The sequence below is a fragment of the Homalodisca vitripennis genome, unplaced genomic scaffold (genome assembly GCF_021130785.1).
Source record: "Homalodisca vitripennis isolate AUS2020 unplaced genomic scaffold, UT_GWSS_2.1 ScUCBcl_3655;HRSCAF=9319, whole genome shotgun sequence".
NCBI classification, from domain to species: domain Eukaryota; kingdom Metazoa; phylum Arthropoda; class Insecta; order Hemiptera; family Cicadellidae; genus Homalodisca; species Homalodisca vitripennis.
Window position 1 is genome coordinate 13,837 of NW_025779779.1, and position 24,553 is coordinate 38,389.

The 24,553-nt window shown below is 32.4% G+C and overlaps 1 long non-coding RNA gene across 1 annotated transcript; it reads right to left on the bottom strand.

Moving 5' to 3' along the window:
* Nucleotides 1-2,110: 2,110 nt before the first annotated feature.
* LOC124372627 lies at nucleotides 2,111-7,286 on the bottom strand. The gene is made up of 3 exons (XR_006923352.1): nucleotides 7,032-7,286; nucleotides 3,457-3,620; nucleotides 2,111-2,614 (listed from the first exon to the last, which is right to left on the bottom strand). It is a non-coding gene; the product is annotated as an uncharacterized LOC124372627 (long non-coding RNA).
* Nucleotides 7,287-24,553: the final 17,267 nt, after the last annotated feature.

Consider the following 24,553-nt stretch of genomic DNA (forward strand, 5'->3'; position numbering starts at 1 on the left):
CAGTGTTTAAAGGTACATCTAAAAGTATCCAAAACGAATTGCTTGATTGCATGCTTGCCGTTTGCCAGGACAACATAAAACAAGAGATAAAAACTACTAGGTTTTTATCGTTGATCGCCGATGAAACTACTGACATTTCATCAAACATTTCAATTAGTCATAGTTTTTTCCGCTATGTCTTGCCTGATGGGCCAACCTGTAGAACGATTTTTGGCAGTTTGTTCAACCCACTGGTCACGATGCTGACTCAATAGCTAGATGTATTAAAAGTGCAATACAAAGTGTTGTAGACGATCCAAGCAAACTTATATCACAAAGCTATGATGGCGCTAGTGTAATGAGTGGACATCATGCAGGGGTACAGAACTCTTGTTAAGCAAATGTATCCCCACGCATTTTATGTTCATTGCTATGCACACCAACTGAATTTGGTAGTTGGACCAGGCTACAAGCCAAAACCAACAAGTGAGAATTTTTTTTTCAAATTTGAGTGATTTGACCAACTTCTTTAGCAATTCTCCACAAAGAGTTGCAGTTTTAGACACAATAGTTGGCAGAAGAATCCATCGTGCTTCCGCAACTAGATGTGAAACTTCAAGAGCCGCACAGTCAACACTGTGTATGAATACAGAGAATATTTAAATTGCTTGCATGGAGGAAATAGAGGCCTCATCACATCAAGCAATCACTACTATCACAAAAGCAGGGGCAATCAGACGTATGTTAGAGGATCCCAACTTTATATTTTGGCTCGTAGTGTTCCATAAAATCATGCCCCATGTTGACATTTTGTATAATCAACTACAGCTTACATACACCGATGCTGTGCGAACAAAGAAAAATCATGTCGAAACATTTATTGAATGTGTCGAAAAAGAAAGGCAAAACATGGATAGTGTTCAAATTGATGTTGATCAACTACCTATGCCTGTGAAAAGAGCCCGACGTGATGAAAATATTCATGTGACGAGGACAATTGCCGCAAAAGAGGTGTGTGATGTTATTTCAAATCAAATAAAAGAGAGATACTCTTTTTTGACACACCATTCAGCGCGGTTTCTCTGTTTGATTCAAAAAAGTTCACACACTATGAGAAAACGTTTCCCATTCAACATATTGGAAGAAACAGTGCAGGTGTATTCATTTTTAGACAAAGAACGATTGAAAACAGAACTTTCAGTGATCTACAAACGAAAAGATTTTCAAAGTCATGAACGGGGACTGTGCCGTTGTTACAGTTCGTTATTGAGAATGGCTTACAGACTTCATTTTCAGAAACTCACAAAACTTTTGACCATTGTTTTCTACCATCCCTATGACTACTGCGGAAGCGGAACGGTGCTTTTCGACCTTAAAACGCATCAAGACATTTTTGAGAAGTACCATGGGGCAAGAAAAGACTAACAGCATTGGCTATGTTGTCTGTGGAAAAGGGTATGATCAGGAGTATATCTAACTTTAATTGAGCGTGTAATCGATATTTTTGCTAGGCAAAAAGAAAGAAGGATGGACTTCAACTTTAAAAAAAACTGTACATGAACTAATCATCTTACAAAGAGAGTGTTTTTGGAGAAAAAAACTGTGTATAAATGCTGAACTAACTATGATTTCATGAAACATTTAGTTAATTTTCAATTAGCCTATTTAACCTATTTTCAAAGTTACTTATAACCTTACATTTTTCTTTGTATCAAGAAAAATAAGATTGTATTCACATTATCTTTCTTTATTTCCATGTTCATAAAAAACATTTTGTTAGCCAATAAATCAGTTATATTTGCTAATTACTTTCTGGGCTATAAGCAATTATTAAAATGCAAGTAGTCAAATATCGTTGCAAATTTTAAGGGGTTTCTTTTTACGAATTATTCATTCCACAGCACGAAATAACTCACAGTCTTGTACACCTTTTAGAAACAAATCAATTTGGTGCTATAAAAGAGCCTAAAAGGACTGATATATTTTGTTTACTATTATATTGAGACGATAACTATGTTGGCGACGTAAAGTTAATTATCTAAATCCTACTGTTATTTTCTTGTGTGCACCCCCGTGACCACTTATCAGGAGCCGCCACTGAGTTGAAGCCTTTTTAAAACTGTCACTCATTTGACAAGAACAAAAACAAGACATGTTATTTGGTCTCATTTTAGGTTTTATTTATTTAATTGGCCTTATTATTGTCTAAATAAAATTATACATTGTTAACAAATGTAGTAAATTTTAAAACTAAAATCCTCTCTTTCTTATTGATTGTGGTTAATTGTGTAAGAAATAAATGTTATTTTCTTACTTCTCTATACTAAATATTTAATATGTAATACTGCTTAAATCTATGTTCTATTGATCTTTTTGATTAGAGGTAAAAGGACTGTTTACAGCAGTACGTTGATTATCTGAAACAATTGGTGCAAGATGGTTTTCTTATTATCAAATTAAATAGGAACCGTACATACTGTACAATGAAAAATTCAACAAATAATAAAACATTACAAATTTAACCTAATAGAAAAAGTTAAACATGTTTGTTTGCTTAGTTTTCTTGCCATGTTGATTGTGCACAGCTCTTTGCAGCATGCGTTCCTGCCGGCCCATCCACCCATACCCAGTTCACCTGTAACAAATATCAATCCTGTTGGTGGTGTAATACAGTATTCATTCAGAAAATTAGCTACTGGTGGCTTTTTCTATTTTAAATAAAACTCTAGCTGATGCTATAAAAATTTTTACATAATATTTTTATTGAATCGCCTTTGTAATATGATCAGCTCTTGATATCGGCCCATCTTAAATTAACAGGTTTCTAAAATGTTCTCTAAACAGCCTAAATGAAAAAAGGCAGTAAACTTTAAATCTATGGCTGTTCACCATTTTATAAATTTTTCCTGAATGTAAATAAAAAACACGAAATTTTATTTGTATTGACAATTTTACTATCTACAAATAGGTATATACATATGCTAATATATAAAAATAATATATACAGCAAATTTATTGCACAACGATGTTGGCATGAAAGAGTATTCCACAAAAACAGGAGTGACAATAAATCTTTGTGAAACAGCTAAAAGGTTAACATTCCTAATACAAACCAGTTTGTCATCAGATAGTTTTAAAACAAGTTAGATGTCTAGACTGATGTACACATACTGGGCAGAAACCCCTTGCAGATGCAGAAAACAAATATAACATAACCCTTTGAAACATTACTGTATTGCTTATGAGGTTGATATTAAGATGTAACTGACAACCTCTTAGTACATACAAAAGCTTAGTTTAAATAGCTTTTTCCTTTCGTTATTTAATAGTAAATATGAATAATTTCAATACCAATCTGACAAGTTTTCATGTATCAAATTATACTATTTTATTCGATTAATTTTATAATTATTTATAGATTTTTCATTACATCTTTTCACAAAGTAAGCATAAAATAAGAGTAACATTAAGAAATACTCAGGAAATAATGAAGGAAGAATAGCTGATACAGCAAGAAGAATAGCTGCTAGCTTCCAGGTCACTGATTGAAGATCTCTGAAGATCTCCTTCACATGGAGGGACAACAGATGAGTAGTTTCAGGAAGTAAGTAAGGAACAGAAGGCAGCATCCCGGCAAGCTCCTGGGCAAAGAATTTATATAAATTTCGACCACAATATTCTCGCCAGTTCACACACTGTTCTCTAATCTAAATAATCAAATTAATGTTAACAACATGCAAGAGGTGGCACCCAAGGGCAAATTGCCGCATTTGTCAAAATCTAAAAGTATTATTATGATTAAACAGATAAGCAACTTGGGAACTCATTCTATCTTCTCATATATTTCTTCGTGATCCCTAATAAAACGTTATTGTCCCCTGCACCCAATTCGGCAAAATTTCCTGATGCAAACATTTAAAATTAGAGATACAATCACTCACTTACAATACATTCACACATTTTCCATATTGTACTTTTAATTTAATTTTTTTGTACAATCTTCTTTATTTATGCGCTTAAAAAGTACGTACAGAAGTTAGCTCACACGCGACATCCCGCGTAGTGTCAATTTTCCAGTAAATTCAGCAGTACTTTCATGTTTTAATTGACACATTGTTATTTACAGATAATTAAAGTAGTTTATTCTGAGACACAATGGGTCAAACAAATCACTCAGATTTTTTAGAAGATTTCCTATTGAAGAAAAATATAAAATCATATAACAGGAATTATGTTTTGATATAAATAATAGTCTTGTGAAGAATGTACAGCATTCCAATATAAAATTTTACTTCATAATCACTGGTATAGCAAAAAACAAATACAATTTTATTAATTTAATATTTAAGAATTACTAAATATTTATTTCCTATGAATGAGTACAATGAGTCTGTATCGTTTCGTTCCCACGAGAATCTGCAATTACGCGACTCGCCGGAAGTTCACTATCTATGGAATTTCCGGTCCATGAGGCGTTTTAGAAGTGAACGCCCGAGCACGCTGTATTTAAAAAGAAAGCACTTTTAGATTGCCTATGATATCGATCTTTCCTCCTACGTATTTAACTATGGTTAATATTTTATGAAATATTGCACTTATTTAGTATTTTTTATAAAATTTTTAACAAATGCAATATCGGTCACATAATTCCTTCAACTCTTTAGTCTACAAGGTGTAGGCTAGATTGAACAAATTCTCATAAGTGTGTACTCCAATAATAAATTCGAGACACTTGAGGATGGTGTACATCTAAATAGTTAAACTTAATAAATTAATACTGGACCTAAGAAATAATTTTTAAGGTGGTTACTGAATCTCTACATCAAATAGTATTGTTTGTTTAAAATAATGTATAACTTGGGGTATGCTTATGTTAAAATGTATAGCCAAACTTCTTGTAGACCATCCTCCATTAGATGTGAAGACTACCTTAAAAACTATTTCTTTATATCAGGGCAACATGACAAAAAATGATAGTCACTTCAAAACGTACATTTATAGGCGCAGTAATGATGCACCAAGTGTTATTGTTTTACCCGTAATCCTTAGGGCTAAATCAAGCGTATCAAGGACCCTTTTTACAACCTCTGTGTGGTGTTGTTTGTGTTTGGAATGCAATTGGAAAAGAAATTTCTCACGGTGTCCTTTACAAAAATAAAATTGTATATACTATCTGTTGAGAAATATAAATAAAATTTATCTGAAACTAATTTCACCAAAACCCAATAAACATAGGCTACCAAAGTAACTAAAAAGCGTTACTCCAGGCCTCCAGTCTGTAACCTGAATATTAGTGTACCCACACATTTGTTAAAACAGTAAATAAAATTTGGTTTCAAAAAGCTATTGTAAAATTCTCCTACCAGCATAGTTTGAAGTAGGTAGATTTTGTGACAAATGAATTACGTATTAATAATTGCATACATGATCTATGTGATAACATCCTAAAAGTCATTCATAAGATAATTTTCAAAAACTTAACTGTAGGCTATATTTAAATAGTAGTTTACCAGATTACACAATATTTTGGTGTTATTTGAAAATACTAATTAAGTTATGGAGTATCGAAAATGTTAAATACGTTCTACACTAAACTGTAGTGTTCCATAATTGTTCTATTTATAGCAAATTCTTCAATTTATATATGACAAAAATTTGTTTCATGTTGTAACTGTTTTTCCTTTGCATTAATAACAATTGCGTTAATATCTCCGTAAAGAAATAAATAGGTAGACCTTTTACAATAACCCAAACAGGAAACCCCTTATTATTTTGATATCGTTACTTCAATGTATGTTTCCAATATAAAAAATTTCTCATTCCCTGTTCATAATTTTTAATCTTGATTTACAAATAGGCAACAGACTATGCTTAATATGTACAAGACAACATATTGGCAGATCAGATTGGTCAAGAAAAGGCCGACCACACGGTGTTATAAACAGGGCCCTAGGGCTTTTAAGTTGTTAAATTAAGTTTTATATACCTGAAAGAAGATGGTAGAAATTAATTCTTGAGATGTGGTGATAAACTTTTTGAAACATATCACAATGCGAAATGTCTGAAATTTTATCATCCTTTCAAATTATTCATCATAAATAACCAAATTTAAACAAGTTTAATACCTACTTAGAATTCATTGCAACCTTACACTGCAAATTCTTCTTGAATTACTTCAGTACTACTCATGACTTTTTATTAATGCTGAACATTTGCTAGGATTTTTATAAACAATACATTTTTGTAGTATGTCCAAAAATAACCAATCATTCCATTTAAACACAATCCAATAAAAACTGTATAATCTTATTTATTGATTTCTTTGGTTTTGATTGCTTTGTATTATTACAGAGAACAGGTATTTTAATTTGTAGATTGTGTTGACTTATCACTTATCTTTTTATAAAGGTTTTGAAAATGTGAAGTATTTATTTTTAAATGTTACAAGGAAAAGAAACTGTTATAAAATGCAATTTTCCTAAAAGTATCTATTAGACATAATAGTACTAAATAAAGCAATACTTTTCTAATAAGGTTTATTTTACTCAAAAATTAAACGGTGGTCATAAATAAATTTTTATACTGGCTGAAATGTTTCTAACATTCTTGTATATGCATATTTAAACCATACGGTATTTTAATATTAATTTTAATTAAACTAATGTAATTATTTATTTGTGCTCGTTATGAAACCTTTGGTTTTAAAAGGCCTCGTCCAAAAAATAAACCTTATTGAAAAATTATTATTTTATTAAAATTTGGTACTATTTTTAATTTCTTTCCTCAATAGCTCCAAGAGTCTTCAATCTAAGACACATTTTTAAAACTACTAGTCCTTTTAACTTTAAAATATTAAATAACGAAAGAGTAAGTCAGACCACAATATGTTAAAATTTCATGTTATTGTACTGAAATTTGTTTACAAATCTATTAAGTATCTATAAATTGAGCTAGTACTAAGTTATATTGGGCTTGACATAAATTACTTTTACATTTATTAATTAAATGCATTTATCTTACTACACTAAGATAAAAATCAATAATTTACTTACCTTGAGATGATCGGACAACGCTGTAAGTACAAAGAAGCATTGAATCTCATGACCCCACTGTGAAATTTAGTTGAACGTTTTCCATGTCGTCGGGTAAGATCGCCAGACCACAGGCAGGTTAAAGTGAACAGCGATGAACCAAAACAAGCCCCACCCAACCGTGGTGTGTAACCGCGCTAATAACTGCAACCCAACTATCACAACACGATCGCGCTTGGGCTCAACGACTAACTGTGACTGGTGACTGCTCAAAGCTAACGCCAGCTGTCACCTCACTAAACCTGCGCGTGCCCTACTGCGCGTTTGAAAAGATATCCTCCATTTCTCTCTCAGTCTCTTTAACTCCGAGATAAGATGATTTCTTGTCTCTCCAGTCAATCTGTGGGCTTAAATGAAACTCATTGTTAATTATTTGTAATAACTGTTGTAATTATGTATTAAATCTGTAAAAAATACATGTTATACCTTTATTAGCTTAATATGACTACAAAGTATTTATTTAAGTATGATTATTGCCTGTGGTAAAACACAATTTTGTGTGGTTATTGTCATATGAAATCTGACTCATCGCATATCTTACTACACAAATTGTAGATTCACAGCAACATATTTCACAGCATTTAAAATAACCACACCGTTCATAGCCTTAATTAATTATGTCTTGATATCATCAAAGGTAATTTAAGAATAATCAGGCTTTCCCTAAAAACTCATTTCATCTGTTTTATTGATAATAAAATATAACTTGAGTATAAAACCTGTCAGGGAGTTGTATACTACGCAGTGGCGGATTATGACCTTAGCGGCCCCTAGGCACATGTTAACTTGCGGCCCCCTACCTAAAAAAACAGAACTACACAAAATAAAAAAAGGTTGGGACTTACAATCAAAACTAAGTTAGTGGCTTTGTACACTTTATAATATTCAAATCATATTAGTGACATTATACATTGATTACGTGAATAGTTTTATGTTTTATATTTCCTTACAAATCAACTTTTCTAGCTTTTAATGCAGCAAACTCGTCTACAATATCATCAAAATTTAGTTCATTCAACAGTTCAGCATTTGCAGAAAACCCAACTAGGCTGGACAGCCTGGTGTCAGTGGTTGAGTTGCGTAGGTAATTCTTCACACGTTTGAGAATACTGAATGACCGTTCTCCCGATGCATTTGAAGACATCATGCATAATAAGATTTTTAGTGCAGTATCAATGTTTGTTGTCAGTTGTTTCTCCCTGATAAAGTTTAAATAGTAGGCAGGTAAATGATGTTTTTTGCGTTTTCTTCTATACCTTCAGCTTCTTCCACAAACGCTTTAAAATGGATCAGTTCTTCACCAAGTTCAGATGTGAGATCCGAGGAATATTTATACACCAAACCACACGCTTTTTGACAAATTTCTTCATCATTTAGTTTGTCCATGTTACACAAAACACCCAAAACCTCAAAATAAATTTTTGACCTGCTGTCTAATTCCTGGGTTATATTGTCAATAACAATATAATATGTATTTACAATCATGTTTTGTCTTCCATCAAAGGAGGAAAATCTTTTTTATTTTTGGGGTTTGCGGCCCCTTTAGACCTGCGGCCCCTAGGCAGTTGCCTATCGTGCCTAATGGGAAATCCGCCACTGATACTACGTGCCCTTTCGTCGTCAGATGTTAGATATATTCCACATTGATGTAAGTGAATTATTTTATTAAAGATAAATCTATCATTCTTCTGCCAATTTCCGGTATATATGATACAAAATACAATAATGAACAAAACATAAACAAATTAATGTAATAATAAACTAACATAACAAAACTTAATATTTTTATCTGTCCCATTATAGAAATATTGGGTCTTTTGTAGAAGAGGACCGCCAGTCTTGAAATGTTTTCTATGGATACAGGACCAACAAAACCACATTGTACAATCAGTATATATGTATTGGACAAAAAAAATTATGTTACAAACTATATAAGGGTTTATTCTTGTGGAGGCCAGAATAGGTTCATGTCCCGCCAGATAGCTTGAAACAGATCGTCATAAGACCCTTCAAACAATATGTAATAGCTATAGAACATATTTCAAGACTGGTGGCACTCTTCTACAAAAGACCCGAAATATTTATTTATTGTGTAGACTATGGTATTTAGATCCAATGCAAAAACAGTGGTGCATCAAGAAATGTACTCTGAAGGGTGCCTTGAAAACAGTAGAGTAGAGGGTATAAAAAACTCTATATCAGGGGTCCAGCCACCCCTGGGGAAAGGTTTGAAACATTAGGTCCTAAAATTAATATTCTATAGTACTTCTCAACTAATAAGAGGAGGTAAAATATCAGCTCAGAGCATAAAGTTTTCAATAAAACCTTTCTACCACCAATCACCAGGAAGCTTATGTAGGAATAATCTTCTACTACAAGTACAGTTTAATATGAAGTATATGCGACTAAAACAAAATTAAATCATAAAATTAACAAGATACTTAACAAAATAGTTCAGTACAATCACTAAACAAGAGCAAAGCTGCATCTTATGACCGGATCAAAAAGTATAGATACCCTTTTAAAAACCTTTTTAAAATACTTAAAGTATTTAAGTACTCCGAGGTGAAATAGTAATTGGGTTTATACTGATACTGCCTAAAGAAGTCACGTGCCTTAGTAGATGGCCATGGATCTCGATTGTAGGACTGTAGGTCCACGCCTAGTTTGACGAGAGTGGCTGACGTCACTTTTCTGCAGGGTAGGACAGTTAGTCCACGCCGACACCTGCGGACTAACTGTCCTACTTTTCAAAACTGACCTGGCCGTGCATTAGTTTTTCTACCTGCACTTATGCTTTATTCTGGTCAGTGATGTTTCCACTACATTCGCACAGCGTACTGCTAAAGCAGTAAATATTAACAACAGTTTACTCAAGCTATCACATATGAAGTGGATTACTAATAGGGATTATATCTTAACGAATTCCACATAGCATTATATTACTTTCTTATTAATTTGGCATTGTCCTAATGAATCATAAACATCTACAGTAAGTTTGTACTATTAGTTATTCCTTATATTGGACCATCGTTTGTATAATACTGTATATACCAGTAGACACGGTACTCGTAGTACCTACACGTTAATTGCAGTGGATGGTTTATTGTTTTATTAACATTGTTAATAGTGAAAATAACCATTTAGTTCACATCTAATATATCATTTTTAAAGTTGTACCAAATTAAGTTAAATAGATACGAAGAAAAAATATGTTATTACCTTAAATAGTGGCTCTTGGCATATAATCCAAACAGTAAACAAAACATCTGCCTACACAGACATACTAACTTACATAATAGTGACCTTATGCCGCTAACGATACGTTTTAAATATCACTCAAACAGGAATTCGATGAACGGCTAAAAAATTTGTCTAGTTTCATTCAAACTTCCAATTGCTATTCATCGCTATATATCGCTGCGAAAAAAATTAACGTTATTTCAAATAGTGATCCCGGAACGACAGGAGATAACATGTTTAATTACTAGTAGTTATAAGAACCTCGAACGCTCCAAATTATTAAATTTATTCTTAAACCCTATTGGTTTTATTCCCCTTTAAAATAAACCGTTAACCGTTAAAAGTTTTAAAATTTAGTGTTTAATTAATAAAAGAGCCCTAGTTAATATTGCCTTGTTTTTTCGAACAAGGTACATACCAACTTCTAAGAAGCCTACTTCTGTCAAAAGTCAAATAAACTATGCGTTTTATAACTATACAAAAGTTATATAGTACATTCTTTTGATGTCTGCATACAGTACTCATCATGATACTCAATATTTACTAAATTGTACAGTTAAAAGTAGACTTTCAATAAAACTTGTAGTTTATTTATCTAAATATTTGTCTTACTTGTGCTCAACAGTGGTCACAAAAAAGTTTGAAATGAGAAGTGTTGTTATAATCAAGCTTACTCTATTCTTTCATGACTAAATGTAAGGTAATTTATGATTGTGCTACTATAAAACAATGTTTACACAGAACAATTGACTAAAGTTAAGAGGCTCTTAGACTATTATGTCTTGTTCTCTTTACGTGATTTTTCTGTGCATTCTTACGATATTTTAATCGTTGTCCTCCTAGTCGGAGCGAAAACGTATCCAATAAAGCAAAGACCACTATAGTCGTTACAGACATTCTTAAGTTAGAAATGGCGTAACTAACCTGACTTTATTTTATGTATATAATTTTGTTTCATTCTTTTTGCAGCTGTCTTATGTAGTGTACTGAAAACTATTTAGCAGATATAGAGTTTAGATCTCGAAACATCCATTCAAGTGCTACAGTGTGATTACGACGATCCCTTGTTAACCCCTCATCAAAAGAAACCCGTGAGTCGGACAGTGGGTCCCAGGTCGGGACCGTGGACCAACTGTCCACCCCTCAAGAAGTAGGTAAGAAATGCTTCCGGCAGTTTTATGACGTGGACCTACAGTCCGTTTACCATAGTGCTCAGCGTTCATTTCTGTCAATCTTCGCTATGAATTCGAGCCTTTCGACCAGCCACTTTTCGAATACGAAAAAATATGATATTCCCACTATAACCGGCCTATCAACAATAACCCAAATTGTTTTTTTTATTTGCTTTGTGCTAATAGCGTGTGATAACCCGCTAAGGTACAAGTCACATTAACAACATCTTCATATTTTCCCACCTGTTAACCCAAATTTAAAATAACTCTGTAACCTGATTTTTACTACACAACAATTTGCAAAACATCTGTGTTTTGTGCAGGTGTAGGCCTGTACAGAATATCATAAACCTTTCAATATTAGTAAACAATAGAATCATAACGAAGGCAATAAACCCTAGGTTCAATTAAAAAATTACTGTGCGGTAAGTGTAAAACGTACTCAACGAAATTTTAAGCGATAGCCTACAGTAAGTTTATACGCGTGGGAAAGGAAAGGAACTTCCGGTGTTGGGCGCTCCCGTTGAAGCCTCCTTAGAATATTTGGTAGACTATACAGGAACGTTATCCATTAAAATTGGCAACTCAGAGTAACAACTCAAGTCATCAGTTACGCAATTGTGTACTTTTGAAAATATTGCATACACAATTAGTTCCCATCAAACGCAATCAATTCGGTTACAATTTTAGTCTGAATAGAAATATGTTTAGCGATGAACTGACCTATATGAAATTATTTATGGCTTTTGCTTAACATAGACATTTAATTAAATGCACATATTTTTATAATCTTGTTATGTTAATTTGTATTCCTTACCAAAACTCTAAAGCCAGTAAATCCGTATTTGAAGATAACCCATTAACCAGATTAAAAGCAATAGAGAACACGAAATGAGTCTAAACGTCATGGTTGAGGTGGGCCGCTGGAGAGTTTTATCTGGTTCAAGAATGTTAAGAAGTTATAAAAAAGGAACCGGGCCAAAGGAACTTGGGTGACAAAGTGCTCAAAACTCTTCCAGCCCGCACGGTACTAGACAAGAAAACACGTCTCACTAAACCTGCCGATCAAACATTTAAATGCAATTTTTAAATTTATTCAACGTTATATAAGGTTAAATTGAGAGGCTTATATTACTAAGTAAAAAGGTAAACATGATACATTAATAACGATATAGATATTTGCCTGTCTAGGCCCTCTTTCCTCCTTATAACTTAGAGAGGTTGTAAAACAATAACGTGTAATTTGATTTAAAATATTTTTTATGATTAATCCACCGTTTTCTATTATACTTTGTTAGTTGAGTACAATGTCATGGGTGAAATGGAACGAATCAAATTTGATAGAGAACGTTTCATCGTTATCTACCTGTGAGATCTGTGGACTGTGTGAAGTCAGCTGTAGGCTACCCGGAAACTGCCTTAGCTTTGTGCTATTTTTATACTACTCCTCATCTAGCAGATTTCTGTACTGTTTTATAGATGGATATTTTTTATCATTTTAATAGTTTATTTTGGTTATGTGTACTTAATTGTAAAAACACTCCATTGAAAGCGTCAGCAAGTAGTTTTGTCATTTGAAAGTAACCAGATAATTTTAAAATGTTCATTTACACACTAGTCACAGTTTATAAGAAATTTGTATCTTTGATTCTTTATTTTAATCTACCTATATACAACATTATACATTGAAATAAAGGTAGTTTACCCGAGGAATAAATTACATTATGTTAACAATGCATGTAAATTTATTATTCTCGTTTAGAAGTTCATCATTAATGTTAAAATTAAAACACTTTTAACTTTATACATATCATTTTATAAACAGTTCTGATAGATTAGTTTATATTAGCAATAAAATAGACACTTTTAGAAAACAATCTGATTTCTGGAGTAGGATAAACTCAAACAATATAAATATTCGGCGAGGACTTCCTTGAGCCTGGCAGGCTCACGGCTCGAACCGAGGGGCGAGGGAGTGTTGGTTTATTGCACCCTCGTCACATTTGAGATAATGGGTCATTGACAGGTGCAACATGCTATGGAGGACCTCCCGTATCCGGTTGTGACACATTGTACTGTCTGTAGCTTTCGTCTCGCACACACAATTACTAAATAAATTCCTGGAAATCATGAACATTGTTGTACATTTGTTTTCATTGAAACACTGAAGCAATTCACTATTTTGTTTGTGTTGTGGAATTATTCAACAAAATTGCATAGTTTGTTCTATTATGGTGGCATACCAGTAGTGGAATATCTGACATGGTTGAGGAGAAATTAACACGTGTTATCGATCGGTAAATAACTATCGTAATAATGGATGAACGTTAAAAAATATAAATCGACGAAAATAAATCTATTTTGTAGTTTGGAGTTTATCATATTTTTCTAATAGTTATAACATGAGTCTAACAATTTCCACTAGATAGTCCTTTTGGTTACAATTTTAGAAAACTACTCGTATTACAGGAAAAACCTCAGATCTGTCAGAAGAGACAAATTCTTACCAATGTCCATATCTGATCACGAAGGCCTTTTATTTAGCAGTTTGTCAGAAGAAAAAAAAAACTTAAAAAGTATAATGAAAATCATTAGTAAGAATTCAAACTATACTACAAAAAAAGATTAACACAGTATTTTCATTGAAACTGGTGTAGAAAAACAGTTATTTAAATAAATTTGTATATATACTTTTAGTAATCATTCCAAAAATGCTCCTTTAAAAAGAAAAATTATATTTCACAAAATAAAACATGGAATTTTAAACAGTGCCATCATTTATTTGTGTATTACCAAGCCTAGCTTTTTTAATTGTGTTCTAGTTAGATTTTATCTTATTAGATTATATTCGTGAGTTAAGAAATGTCTAGAAGTTTTATTATAGGATTAACTATGATATTACGTAGGAAGTACATAAAAATGCCACATCAGTATCAATGTCTACAGAAATAATTTCTTATCATTACTGCCATCATACATTAATTACTACAGTTTGTTCACTTTAAAACAACTGTTATTGGAAGGGCTGATTCAATCAAAAGAGTTTTAATAGTTTAGCTCTACTTCACCTTCCACTTTGTGTAGTGTTTGAAATCTGACATTCTGTCACAGCCTTGACTACTGGAATCTGGAGTCCACGTCCGTATAAAAGCATTCGACAAAGATCAATACAGCAGAGTACATTAGGAATATGATTTCGATATCCTTGAATTTGCCAGCTTAAATAGGGTCCTGACATAATAGCCTAGGCCAACCAATTAGCCTAGACAGTCGGTAACGAAGAAGCTCAAAACGCAATCTCGGCAACAGAGACACATACGCTACAAAAGAGTGTCTGTCTCGTTTACCCAGAAACAATACACACAAGAAGAGGCATTTTCAATGTTTCATCAGCTGCACAATTAAAATGGAGCAAAATTCAAAATGCACATTTATCGCTTTGTTTTAGAGGCTTGCGTGTTAAAAATAAATGCTTTTTACTAATTCAATATAATATAAACAAAGTAGCAACACGCCACACCACGTGTTGCATAACAAACTGAGTTTGCATTCAAAATTTCAAATCTATAACACATTTTATTTTCGATATACCTGCAGGCAGATAGAGTGATAAACATTCGCACAGAAGAGACATTTTTATATACCCCCGGTAGATAAAATAAAAATTGTGTTGGCGTACTGAGTGATAACAACCCAACCTAGTCTATATCAAAATGAAGTTAACAGAAGAAATCTTTCTCGAGATAACTTATTACATTATAGTCTCATATTGAATTATGTTTTATAGCAGTGTTCCAGTAATGAAATTTTTGTTAACTAAATTGGGGAACTGCAACTCGAGAGTTCTCTGATATTAAATATTGTCACCTACTTTTAACATTGACTTTCCACTCTGGTAAATTTTCATTTTACCATATGAATAAAAATTCTCCATGTAAAAAAAGTCTTTATTGGACTAGGTTTGTTCTCAAATTTATTTATTCTGCCATATTTTCATTGCCACAATGTTGGCATATAATACCAATAAAAATATAATAGCTAACGCTAGGCCATATCCCATGGAATGACATTCACCATTATCGAACTCAGTGTTATCAGCCAAATTCAATGGTTGACTTTATTCTTGTTTATGTAGAAACGAAGTTTCAATTAAGTCTAATTATGAAATATTTTTCGAAATGATACACATGATCTTGTCATATGATACATTCACGTTCTTTTCATTTTATTGCGTTTCATACTAGTGTTTAAATAATAAAAGTCTACACATCTAGTCACCACTCACCTTAAAAATGGTGTGGGATGTGTTGGAATAATTAGTCTACATGTGTTAATACGTCATACAAGTTGTTACCCGCGGGTAAAAAAAATCAAATTCCGAAGCCAACTTTATCAAAACACGTATGATGTAATATAATGGTCCTCTATAATGTGTTTCAAACGTAAGTAGTCATATGATCAGGTTCATATAATTTCAGTGTTTATGGTTAGACGATCAGAGGTACAAAATCTTATATCATGTTTGGTTGGTATAGGAGCATTCATTTATCGTTCAAATTCATCATATTTCCGATACCACAACTGAATTTACCTCGTTGCTCTCATCAAGAAATTATTTACACTGGTCTCCGAAAACAGCTTTGCTTAAAACACCGCTTATTTCCAGCTATTGTGATCTACTGCCGGTCTAATGTATTTTTAGTGCCATAGATGAGTTTTCATCGTTGTCCTGACGAGGGAAATATATTTACCTTCTTAGGAATGAGAAGCCTACTTCGATCAAATCTCTCTCTGGTTCCGAGCATTTCAACTGACTTCGACTCTATTGTAGTTACGGTTCCATAGTTGAATTTGCCTTATTTACCCGATTAACAAAATGTTGACGAAAAAATATATATATACAGTCCTAAGAGACTGAGAACAGGAGTTTAGTGTCAGCTAAATTTGATTATGAAATATAAATAAAATAGTGTTTAAATTAAATAAACATATTGGTGTGCTGCCTTAGTATAATGTTTACACAGAAAGGTTGATTACTTGACAGGCTCATTCAATAAAAATTACGAAACTTTAAAGACCAAGAATTGGAACTTTCGCTATTTTTAAGTCCATTATGGTGGAGCCCGGAAAATTTTTCGAAATAAGAATAGGCCCATATTCGTTCCAGGAACCGTAGGAATGTCTATGTAAAATTTCAGTACAATCGGTTGAGTAGTTTACGCGTGAAAACAAAACAAAGAAACAAAGGCACTGTCGCATATATAATATTATTAGGACGTTAAAATATATAATGGGTAAATTGAGTTTTTTTACAAATATATTTATTGTGCTTTGTTACCAATATCACAATGGTTACCCATAAGACTAATGTAATACATGCTAAATGTCACCCAAATCTCATGGTGTGACGTTTACCACAATCGAACGCAGTGTTCCTCATATAGTACTGAAGCTTCATGCATAAACAAACGTCTATATGTTAGTTAGTTTCTGATATATCGTGCGGAAAGACAGTTTTAAATGAAAGTTGTCCAGCCCCACGACTGATAGGCTTCCCACTAAGTCAATTGTCATATAACCTCATGATCGGGGCAAGGTAGTTTATTGAGCTAAAGGGGCACGACTGGTTAACATCCCAGATGCTGTTTATTGTTTGGTGGATTATATATAATAAATATATAGCAGGTTCTTTCTTTACTGCCATTATCAGAGCTAATATTTATATAAAATATATAAGACTTATAATTTTTATTACTTTGATCAATAACATTGTAGTAATAGCGTTTAATAGTAAATAATCAACACTGGTTTATGCATAATACGTAACAGACCAGTTATCTTAATTGGTTATGAGAACTAACTCCTGAATAAAATTTCATAATGAAATGACAGTTGTTGCTTGCAAAATGATTAATTTTAATTTCCTGTTTTACTTAATAAAAGACAACATATTTAATACAGGTAAATGTTATATAATTTTATTTTAGCATTGGAACATATGATACGTCAAAAATATATATTTTATGTGTGTTTGCTAAACCCAATACTTTCAAAACATTTGTTGAGTGTCTGGCATTATTGAGAATTTGAGTTTTCATATAGTAAAATAATACAACATTTTGTTATGAATGTATTGTTTGTTTTTTTCTTATTTACGGTGATTTAATAGGACATACATAGTACAGATACAATAAACATTCCAAATGTATACTTATATTTATTAATTAATGTTAGGTTGAATAAAGTTTAATAATTAAAATATTTTTTTCTATTTATTCTATGATTTGTATGAAAAACCACATTTTAAAACTATAAGTTAGATACACAATTGCAAATATACATAAAATAAAGATAAATATTTAAAGATTGAATTCAAACTAATTCTTTTTAGGCTGCTTTACATAACAATGCACATGAATTATTAAATTTGCGCTGAGGCTGGAACGCCTTCAGAATTGCCCCTGCAACATAGCAACATGACGGTCGCCGGCGACTTGCTCTGGTACAGACTGTACTTCTGGACTTTGTGACACTGGACTTACTGACACTGCTGTATTTTAATAATATTAAACTCCTGGACTTATTGAAAACTGGACTTTATGAAACTGCGTTATATTTTAAATTAATATTAGAGAACTGGACTTTGTGAAAACTGGACTTTATGAAACAGCCAGTATTAAAATGGCAAAATACAAGGTCCTGGACTTAATGAAAACTGGACTTACTGAAGCCTACTCGTTAAAAACGAAGGAATAGGCTAGGAACGCCAAGAATACGAAGTATCTATATAGAGGGGGAGGCCCTTTGCGTGGTAACTATTCCACTCCACAAATAACATGCAAAGAAGACAAGATATAAGTAAGCTGAATGTCTTTTAAATGAATCACGTAATTGAAAAAAAACCACGATATTGCTAAGATCGTCTTAGGGGTTTTAGATGCGAGAGTATTATTTCGTTAAAAAAATAATTTATTTGTGTCTACTCCTCTGCAGTAGGCTAGACATCGATCTACGCGTGCACTCCAATATCGAAAAATTGCCGCTCTTGGAAATCCACAGGGTTGACCACATTTAAGTGATATCGTTATTTACTGAACCTAGTGTAGGTGAGATATAAGCAAGCTAGAATTGAACCCTCCTGGGAAACAGTGATAGTAGTTATAGAATATAAAAACCAAATAATAATTTCTGATTAAACTGATAATATTAAAACAAATGTAGTACAGTTCAATTTCAGTTCTAAGAACAAACTTTTGCATCTCTTTCAGGTTTGTTTTAGCCGTGAGCAAAAATATTATTTCACTCTAAAGCAATTACCAAGATAAAAGAATATAGAAACATGCAATTAAAAATATCATGCCCTACGGAACGAACTGTACCATACAGTTGTATTTTAGTTGAATATTTTTGAATAGATTGTGCCCTGAGCCATGTAATTATAATATATTTTAATGTAAGCCTGTGTAAAGATATATAGTACAGATACCACACCAGATACGAGAATGCATTTTAAACAGGATTTTTAAATAGAACTAATAAAAGTTAAAATATAAATGTTGGAGCAATTAAATCTCCAAAGAATGTGAACTGCAGTTGTGTTACGGTTAGGAAAAATAATTAATCGTGCAATAGTTAGTGCAACATCTACAAATCTGCCTGCAGTTACGATTACTAATTGCCGTTTCAAATCTACAATACCAATTAAATGTATAATTATACATTTTTGTCATTTAAGCTCCGTAGTCAGTAGAGTCTTGTTAAAGGGTTCGTTTAAATACTTTATAATTTTAAAAATGGTTCTGATGAATTTTAGTACAGAGTTATCAAAGGTAAATTTTAAAAATTACTTATATATCAACCAGTACCCACCAAACTAGGGTATGAAAGTCAATGAAATCAATAAAACAATTAATCTATAGATGTGACCTGAGTCCTATACGGAAAATCGGAAACTAAAATGACGTGATCTGAGGAATTTTAGTACAAAAACGCAATTAACCAAATGTTTAAAACTACTGATATACCATTGGAATTCATCAAGCTAAGACAGGAATTCATGATTTTGACGGAATTGCTTTTTCATGATCAGGTTTTACAGTACTGATTTTACAAGTGGAGATATTTAGCGGCACTGCATTTGACGAAGATGGAGGAACAGGGTTATTCATATCAAACCTATGTAGTATCCAAATGTATATTAATTCGTAATAATAATTATTTTTATTTTATACCGTATTTATTTTCTTTAAATAAAATTCCAATGACAAACATCTGTTAAAATATAACATAATATTTGGTGTAGCATTTTGGGGAAATTCGTTAAACTAAAAAAATTTGTTCAAATTACAAAAACGAATTATAAGAAATATGTTGAACCTCCGAACCCGACAGTCATGTAAACTATTTTTCATTAAGGGAACATTTTGACCCTCCCATCTCTGTACATTTTTGAAGTTTTAAGTTTTTACAAATCTAATAGTGAACAGGTCCATAAAAATAAAGTATTTCACCCTTACAATACAAGGCATCAGATACTACACTATCCTGTTAGTCGGTTAAAACTATATGAGCAGGGTGTGTAATATTCTGCATTACAACTTTTCAATAAATTGCTAAAAATCTTTAAAAATTAATACTTAAATAAAACATTTAAAAATTCCTTAAAAGGCTACCTCATAAACCGGGCATATTACTCTGTCGAAGAGTACTTAAATACTTAATTTATCCATTTATATTTCTTATTTGCGTAAACAACTTTTGTTGAGCAAAAGTGTAATTTGTACTTTTGATTTCTCATTCATTTTATTTGTTGTGCTGACTGTGACAATTCACGTTGTTTTAGCTCTGATAAAGAATGTAAAAAAATTTATTAAATAAATGAATAAAAATATAAATGTGCACCTAAATTATAGATGTTGTCGAAACAACAATGTAACCACATTAACAATTCATTGATAATAATAAGTTAGTTTAATGGAGTTCAATTGAGAAGGATAGTCCAATTTCAACCTAAAAAATCTGGAGGAGGTCTTACAAGACTTAGTTAAATAGTTTGAACATCGTCATGGAAGAAGTCAGTATCCTGGAAAACAGTGTTATAAATCTTATTAGTTTTTGACTTGTTCAATAAAAATAAAGTCTAGTTTAACGGGTTGAGCATCGTCATATAAAAAGTCGGTATCCAGGAAAACAGTGTTAAACGTATTAATTTTGAAGTTGTTCAATAAAAATAAAATCTTAGTTCAACGGTTTGAGTATCGTCATGTAAGAAGTCGGTATCCTGGAAAACAGCGTTAATCATATTAATTTTGGAGTCGTTCAATAAAAATAAAGTCTTATAAATCTTAGTTTAACGATTTGAGCATCGTCATGTTAAGAAGTCGGTATCCTGGAAAACAGTGTTAATCATATTAATTTTGGAGTTGTTAAATAAAAATAAAGTCTTACAAGTCTTAGTTTAACGGTTTGAGCTTCGTCATGTAAGAAGTCGGTATCCTGGAAAACGTTGTTAAATCACATTAATTTTGGATTTGTTCAATGTAAATACATTTTTTATAATTAATAAAACCTTTAAGTGTAATATAAGTGTTTTACTTATATTTTATTGGTTAAACTATTTTACCAAGAATTACATTTATAAAAACACTCAGTTTACTTGCTTAAATTTTAATAATCACTCCTGAATGTACAGTGAGAGACAGAAACGTTACCTACACCTCAGTACTAACGAGACTCTCGCATGTCTCTAATGCCGGATACAATTGTGGTCTAAAGATAACTTTCTCTTACAGTTGCCCTATCACGACCAATCTCGTACAGCAAAACTTACGTTGTTTTCCTATCAGTCCTCATACGTTAAAATAAACCTACCACATAAATGCTAAGTTTAAGCCAAAACAGTTAACCCTTCTATTTATCACATTGCATGGTAGAGGTTAAGTGAAAGAGAGGAATTTTTAGTCCTAACTTCGCCTCTATAAATAAAGGCATTTTCCATTTCATTTCATTCATGGCAGGAGTAAGCTATACCACGTGTTGCGTAGCAGGATTACCTGAGGTAGGAAGCTAAATTTTATACTAACGATCTACTAAATCTCTTGGAGTAACATGAACCACAATTGAACTCGACTCGATGCTACTTATAGAAAAGAAACGTAATTCAAAAGTTCGGGTTTATAGGTTCGTTCTGGAGTTATCGTGTGGACATACAGACATATAGACAGACATACAGAAATGACATATTTCCAGTCCAGTGAATAAACAGCGGGCAAGGTAAGAGTACGCCACATCACGTGTCGAGTTGCAGGCTTCGCTGACGTTGTTTCACGTTTATAGCTCATTTCATTCTAGCTGTTCTGCATACATGCAGTCAGACAAGCACACAGAAGAGACATTGTTGTATATTCTGGGAAGTAAAAGAGAAATTATTTTTTTGTATTACCAAATGATTCCACTAAGGCCTCTCTAGTGATAAGGTTCGCTGACGCTGAACTAATAAATCTGCTATACCCAACCTTTCCCTTGAAGTAAGTCCTAAGAGGATAAGGGCTTTAATTAGTCCAAGAAACTATAGCCAATTATCATTGCATAAGCGAGTATCTCATTGGAAGATGCTGATACAGTCACAGTATTATGAAGTCTGATGGTCATGAGTGGGAAAAAGCTAAGTGAATAGATTTTATGTTACCACACCCAGAAGGGATCGATTGTGGCTGGTTTGTTCTTTCCAGTTGAATCTACTACTGGGCACATCAAAAACCGTTCTGGACATCTGGGCAACCTTATGGAGGTCCAGGAGCGGCACATCACTAACCGCAAAAGATTCTGGATTCTGGGATGCAAGGGTAATACGATAGGTCTAGTCTACTCCGGGAGATGACTGTTGGTGTAGGTGGAGTTCATTCTCTAAATATAAGAAGTTCTTGCTGGCCTTAACAAGGGTGTGCCACCCCTGCCTGCTTTGACTGGAGAGGCTGGTTCAGAGCTGGCCTCCCCTTCTTCCGGGGGGATATGACTTTGATATAAGTGCCCTAATTCTTCCTCATGGATCTCGATAGGAGGCGGCCTCTACCCCCTAACCTTACCCATCCTGAATATCCTGTCACTCCGGATGGAGCGCTAAGGTTCTTACAGGAATAAGTGTAATTAATAAGCTTCTTGTCCTAAGAGAACAAAAAGTAAAAATAAATTTTACCCATAGAAATTATTGTTTTGTTTTTTTAAACGCTTTCGATAATACCCCATTTTGTCTCCCTTGATTACTAGTGCAGTTGGGGATTATTTTATATTTTAGAGAAACTTCATCTATTGACTTCACGTAAAACAAAGTTGTGTGCTTATATGATGCAAATTAACCATCTACTCCCGGCCATTAGGGGAATGAGCAATAAAGGTGCAAAGGAGGTAATAACTGTCTGTAATATAATCCAGCTGTAAAGGTAACTATGCAACCTTAATGGCATTACAATGTTTTTATGAGTGTAAACTACGCACAATCAATGGTGTCGTAATCTTTCACTAAGGTAAAAATTAGAAACTAGTAGAAAATTTATCGTGCAGAATAATTTGGTTTTATCTTCACAAAAGAAAACAATATTGTGATTCGTTCTCCAGGAACAAACTTTGACTTCATTTATTACCAATTTTTTTACTTCTACTGTGCATCTAATACTAAAATTTAATTTATCATTAATAAATGTTATTATTTTTTTAATTTGACTTCATATTCCATGTGTATGAAATGTTGTATAACATGTTCTACTGTACATCTAATACTTAAATTTAATTTATCACTGATAAATGTTATTTGTGTTTTTAAATTTGACTTTCATATTCCCTGAGTATGTAATGTTGTAAAACATGGTATTATGTTTGGTAGTACTACTCAGTTGTTTTTTATTCGATTTTAATGAAACAAACACTTTTAGATTTAGAATAAAGTTTACAAAATTTAATTTTTCTTGTAAAATGTTCATACAAGGTATTGATTTTGCGGAATTTAACATCAAAATTTATGATTGGCTACCATTTTTTTTTTTTTTTATTTTATTTTTTTTTTATTTTTATTTTTATTTTGTAACACATAATTTTACATAATCATGGCCCCACCAAGTCAACATGACTTATCGGTGAGGTCCATAATGAAACCTAAAAAAAAGCAAGATACAAAATTACAGTTTCATTAATTATTTGTTTTGATCAGTTTATAGTTCATGCTTTTTCAAGAAAATGTTATATTGCTCTTTGTGTGGCTGTGGTGCTTCTATAACTCCAGATTTTTAAATATTGGCATTTTTTATATAGCATTAAGGGGATAATACATACATTATTCAGAGTATAAATAGATAATAAATTATATAACTGGATATATAAACAAAATATATAAAATATTGCCCAATCAACAAATAACATTCTATAAATAGTTAAATATAAGCAACAAATCTCTAAACATTCAACAAACAATAACAAAAAATCCCAATAAATAACATGAACCATCAAACAACAACAATAACAATAAATATTTAACATTTATATACATCCTAGTTTTTAACAAAATCTGGTTGATCACAGAAGTAACGAAAATTTACCCACTCATTCACTTCATTTTGTCTGTGCATGTGTGTGTGTTTAGATGTTTAGTGTAGCTAGATGTAGTCCATGCTAAGTAGTCAGCTCAATGTGTGTCGTAGTAATCCATCTCTGCACTGCCTCTCTAAAAAACCCAGAAGTTTCTCAAGCTTTCAATTTCATCTGGAAGTAAGTTAAAAATAATATGGAATATAAAACTCGGGTAACCTCTCACCAAACCTTTGTGGCCATTCTCGGTATAGAATATTTTGTGGGAGTCGTGTGTTGAAAATCCTTGTTCTTTTTTATTTTGTGTTCATTTTTATTAAAATTATCCATAATATTTCTGTATATATATAACTGTTTGGGATTCATTAAAGTTTTAACCATTTCATTGTTTCCAAATAGTCTTATCAAACACCTATTTTGCAAATTCTTTATAATGTTTAAATGGGATGTAGCAGCTGCACCCCAAATACCATACCATATCTAATGTTGGAT